This window comes from Psammomys obesus, unplaced genomic scaffold, assembly GCF_907164565.1.
Source record: "Psammomys obesus unplaced genomic scaffold, mPsaObe1.curated_primary_1811, whole genome shotgun sequence".
NCBI lineage: Eukaryota > Metazoa > Chordata > Mammalia > Rodentia > Muridae > Psammomys > Psammomys obesus.
In genome coordinates this window covers 2309018-2314779 of record NW_026592710.1, presented here as the reverse complement: position 1 = coordinate 2314779, position 5762 = coordinate 2309018, and the positions used below count along the sequence as shown (strand labels likewise).

The following is a 5762-nucleotide window of genomic DNA, read 5'->3' as shown; positions in this document are numbered from 1 at the left end:
CTGTTTCTAATTCATTGATTTCAGCCCTGAGATAATAATCACCAGATTATTCCCCGCCGTCTTCTCCTCTTGGATGTGTTTGCTTCTTTTATTTCTAAACTTTCAGGTGAGCTGTTAAGTTAATCTGGTGAACTGTTAAGGTGATCTCTTCAATTTCTTCTTGAAGGCAGTTAGTGCTATGAACTTTCCTCTTAGCACTGCCTTCAATGTGTCCCATATGTTTGAGTATGGGACACATTTCATTTTCACTGAAGTTTAGGAAGTCTTTAATTTCTCTTTTTATTTCTTTCCTGGCCCAGTGGTCACTGAGTAGGGAGTTGTTAAGTTTTCATGAGTGTGTAGACTTTTTGTTATCTCATTTGTTGGGGTCCAGCTTTAATCCACGATGACCTGATAGAGTGCAATGGTTCATTCATTTTTTTGTATCAGTTGAGGTTTGCATTGTGACCAACTCTCTGGTCGAATTGGAGAAGGTTCTGTTTGTTTGTGTGCTTGTCTTCTTTTGGCCTTGCTGTTGTGAAGTTATTTATATTCTGTGTTTTCTTGGGTGAAGTGGACCTCCTTGGGTTGGAGTTTTCCTTCTAGTATCTTCTGCAGAGCTGAGTTTGTGCATAGATATTGTTTAAATTTTGTTTCGTCATGAAATGTCTTGTTTTCTCCATTTAGGTGATTGAAAGCTTTGCTGGGTATAATAGTCTAGGCTGACACCTGTGGTATCTTAGGGTCTGCATGACATCATCCCAGGCCCTGCTGGCTTTCATAGTCTCTGTTGAGAATTGTGATTCTGATAGGTCTGCCTTTATATGCTCCTTTGCCCGTTTCCCTTGAAGTTTTGATATTTTCTCTTTGATCTGTACATATAGTGATTTGATTATTATGAGGCAGGAGGATTTTCTGGTCTACTCTATGTGGTGTTTTGTAGGCCTCTTGCATGTCTATAGGCATCTCTTTGTTTAGATTGGAGAAAACTTTTTCTATGATTCTATTGAAAATATTTTCTGGGTCTTGAAGCTGGAAATCTTCTCTTTCTTTTGTTCCTATTATTCTTAGGTTTCATCTTTTCATGTTGTCCTTGATTTCTTGGCTGTTTTGTTGTCAGTAATTTTTTAAAGTTAACATTTTCTCTGACAGATGTAATTGATTTCTTCAATTGTGTCTTTACACCTGAGATTCTACACTGAGATTCCTCTTCTATCTCATATTCTGTTGGTGATGCTTTCCTCTGTAGTTCCTGTTTTCTTCCTTAACTTTTCTCTCTCCAGGATGTTCTCAGTGTGTGTTTTCGTTATTGTTTCTATTTCCATTTTTAGGTATTGAACTGTTTTATTCCATTCTTTCACCTGTCTGTTTGTATTTTCCTGTATTTCTTTAAGGGATTTATTCATTTCCATCACCTGTGTGATTGCATTTTCCTGTGTTTCTTTAAGTGATTTATTCGTTCCCTCTTTAAAAGCCGCTTTCTGGTTGTATTTTCCCGTATTTCTTTAAGGGGTCTTTTGTTTCCTTTTTTACAGTCTCTGCCATCTTGATAAGCATTGCTTTAAGGCCTTATTCTTGGGTTTCAGTCGTATTAGGGTATCATAGGCTGCTTAAAGCAGGAGAACTGGATTCTGGTGGTGCCAGATTGTCCTGGCTTTTGTTGATTGCGTTCTTACACTGGCCACTAGCCATCTGGTTGTTTCTGGTGGCCACTAGTTTTCTTGGGGGTGTGGAAAGAGCCCTGGGAAGGAGGCTGGATGTCCCTGCCCTCCTCTGGATGGTGGGTATGGTTGTGGACTGGCTCTGGATCTCAGGAAATAGCCTGGCATTCTCCTGAGGTGGCTGTGTCCCAGATACAGCCACAGGCAGGTGACTGGAGTGGGGATGTCTAGCCTGTATGGGCCTGAGGACCTTCAGGTTTTCTCAGGAACCCGGGAGCCCTCTTCATGCTGGGGGAACTCCCGGGGTCTGCAGCCCCTGCACTCTCTCACTCACTCCTCAGTCTGAGTGCAAGCTGCAGGGACACTGTGTGCGTTTGGTGCTGCCTTCTTAGATAGAGATTCTATAAACTCCAGAGGTCAAGGAGACAGGTTCAACTGTGGACTGGAGGCTGGGGCTGTTTCCCTGGATCCCAGGAGTCTGGTAGCCAGAGGCTGAACGCATGCCTCTCAGCACCGGGGGGAGCTTTCCTCGGGAAGGTGGGAGTAGTCTGGTGGTCAGAGGTGGGGACCACACATGTCCCAGAACCCAGGAACTTTCCCCGGGATGGCAGGAATAATTGGGTGGCCAGATGCTGGAACTGCTCATTTCCCGCCCCCCCCCCCCCCCGTGGACTCTCCTCTCACCTGGGAAACACAGATCACAGATTCTGGTGTTTTGGAGTCCGCAGCACAGCCTCTCACTTGCATTTCAGTCACTAAGGTCTTGCTGCTCAGACGCCATGTACGATGCAAACCACCATCTTGGGTATATTTCCAGTCCATTTCTTTCTTTCGTTTTGTTGTTGTTTTCTTTTGTTTTGTTTTTAATTACAGTTTATTCACTTTGTATCCCAGCATCTGCTTTGATACCCTGCTGAGTAGAGTGTTTCAGAAGCCCCCAGTGATAAGATTTGTCCTGTTCCCTGTTTTCTTCCTCTTCTGATGTCCATCCCCTTTGCCTCCTTCTTGATTAGCTTCCTTAGGTGTACCGGTTTTAGTATGATTATCCTATATTATATGTCTAATATCCACCTATAAGTGAATATTTATACCATGTGTGTCTTTCTGCTTCTGGGATGCCTCACTCAGGATGATCATTTCTAGATCCCACCATTTGCCTGCAAATTTCATGATTTCCTTGTTTTTAATTGCTGAGTAGTAATCCATTGTGTAGATATACCACAATTTCTGTATCCATTCCTCAACATCTGGGTTATTTCCAGCTTCTGGCTATTACAAATAAAGCTGCTATGAACATGGTTGAGGAAATGTCCTTGTTGTATACTTGAACATCTTTTGGATATATGCCTAGGAGTGGTATAGCTGGATGTTGAGGAAGCACTATTCTTAATTGTCTGAGAAAGTGCCAGATTGATTTCCAAAGTGGTTGTATAAGTTTACATTCCCACCAGCAATGGAGTAGGGCTTCTCTTTCTCCATATCCTCTCCAGCATGTGCTGTCACTTGAGTTTTTGATCTTAGCCATTCTGATGGGTGTAAGGTGAAATCTCAGGGTCGTTTTGATTTGTATTTCCCTGATGACTAAGGACATTGAACATTTCTTTAAGTGTTTCTCTGCCATTTGATGTTCCTCTATTGAGAATTCTCTGTTTAGCTCTGTACCCCATTTTTTAATTGGATTACTTGATTTGTTGCTCTTTAGCTTCTTAAGTTCTTTATATATTCTGGATATTAGCCCTCTGTCAGATATAGGGTTGGTGAAGATCCTTTCCCAATTTGTAGGCTGTTGTTTTGTTCTGATGACAGTGCCCTTTGCTTTACAGAAGCTTTTCAGTTTCATGAGGTCCCATTTATTGATTGTTGATCTTAGAGCCTGAGCTGTTGGTGTTCTGTTCAGGAAGTTGTCTCCTGTGCCAATGAGTTCAAGGCTCTTCCCCACTTTTTCTTCTAACAGGTTTAGTGTGTCTGTTTTAAATTGGGGTTTTTGATCCACTTGGATTTTAGTTTTGTGCAGGGTGATAAGTATGGGTCTATTTGCATTTTTCTACATGTAGCATCCAGTTAGACCAGCACCATTTGTTGAAGATGTTATCTTTTTTCCATTGTTTGGTTTTGGCATCTTTGTCAAAAATCAGGTGTCTATAAGTGTGTGAGTTTATTTCTGGGTCTTCTATTCGATTCCACCGATCCACCATTCTGTTTCTATGCCAGTACCATGCAGTTTTTATTACTGTTGCTCTATAGTGCAGCTTAAAATCAGGGATGGAGATACCTCCATAAGATCTTTTATTGAAGAGGATTGTTTTAGTGATTCTGGGTTTCTTGTTGTTCCATATGAAGTTGAGAATTTTTCTTTCAAGGTCTATGAAGAACTGTGTTAGTAATTTGATGGGAATTGCATTGAAGATGTAAATTGCTTTTGGTAAGATGGCCATTTTTACTATGTTAATCCTGCCAAGCCATGAGCATGGTAGATCATTCTTTCTTCTGATATCTTCTTCTATTTCTTTCTTCAGAGACTGAAAGCTTTTCATACAAGTCTTTGGCTTCCTTGGTTAGAGTTACACCAAGGTACTTTATATCCTTTGTGGCTATTGTGAAGGGTGTTGTTTCCCTAATTTCTTTCTCAGCCCTTTTGTCTTTTGTATACAGGAGAGCTACTGATTTTTTGAGTTGATTTTGTATCCAGCCACTTGGCTGAAGGTGTTTATCAGCTGTAAGAGTTCCCTGGTAGAGTTTTGGGGGTCACTCAGGGATACTATCACATCATCTGCAAATAGTGATACTTTGACCTCTTCCTTTCCGAAATGAATCCCCTTGATCTTCTTTAGTTGTCGTATTGCTCTCACAAAGACTTCAAGTATTATGTTAAAGAGGTTCAGAGAGAGTGGGCAGCCTTGCCTTGTCCCTGATTTGAATAGATTTAAGTTTCAAAAACAGTGGTCAGATGCCACAAAGTAGGTGGCAATGCCTTAACCATATGCATGTTGTTAGACCCAAGGGCCTCTTCCATCTTTTTCAAGGGGAGTGCTAACCTTCTCTCCTTTCATACAACACTCCTGTCCGCTTCTTAAAAACCATCCGTCTGCTTGCCGTATCTATCCACATTCCCCCGAATTTCCTCAGCCTCCTACTAGCCACACTGTTGTTTCCTTCAGCCTTACTTCTTCCTCTGACCACACTCCTTCCCCTAATCTTTGCCCCTGCTACCCCAGATCTATAGAAAGCAAATGGTGTTAGTGGCCCTCTAACCCTCTACAATACATCAGGCAGGTAGCACACACATCAGGACACACTCCTGATGCAGGCCAGGTGCACAGGCAGGCAGGGCACATGGGGAAGGCACATAGAAATTCAAGGGAAAGGGGGTAGCCTTCCAATGGCCAGCAGAGCTACATGCCTTGATTTCATCAAACAGTCTCTCTGACAAAACAACAGAGGGTCCCACTGGTCCACAGGAGCCAAATCAGCTTGGAGAAGCCCCCTTAATGTCCCTGCCACCACCAGCACCACCACCTGTTTCCTGCTCTGGTGGTCCTGAAGCAGAGCCTCCTGCTCCCCCAGGGCAATTGTCTTGGACTGGACTCTTGGGCCTATACAGACCCCCTTCCGTCTCAGCAGGAGCAGCATCTACCCCGCCTAGTTGACTCTATGTTTCTGGAGACACATCTGTCCTATTGCCTGGCCATGACACAATCTGGGCAGGGCTGGCTGTTCTTCCAAATGTCCCCCAGTGCCCAGCAGTGTCTGAGACTCAGCAGGAGCATGTTACTGCCTGTGGCAGTGAACCAGTGTAGGCAGATCCAGCTACCCTGCAGTGGCTGATGGGAGTTGAGTCATCCACAGCATGGCAGGTACACAGGTTTTAGGACTCAGATGGGGTCCTGTCTGAGATGACAGGGTGGCATAGGACAGAGACTCAGTGTGTCTATCCCAGGCTCACACTGGTGCCTGGTGCTTCTGGGGGCTGAGAACACCCGGAGGACACGCACTGGGTAAAGCACTGACAACATTGTGGACGTTAATTAGCTCCCACGTGTGCCACCTGGGCAGTCAGCCCAGTGACAGCGACACTGTGGTCATCAACTAGCTCCCACACATGCCATCCGGGCGGTCAGACCA

The 5762-nt window shown here is 43.8% G+C and overlaps 1 non-coding gene across 1 annotated transcript; it reads right to left on the bottom strand.

Moving 5' to 3' along the window:
• Positions 1 to 4571: 4571 nt before the first annotated feature.
• Positions 4572 to 4697, bottom strand: LOC129682816 (U6atac minor spliceosomal RNA). The gene has a single exon (XR_008721053.1). It is a non-coding gene; the product is annotated as a U6atac minor spliceosomal RNA (small nuclear RNA).
• Positions 4698 to 5762: the final 1065 nt, after the last annotated feature.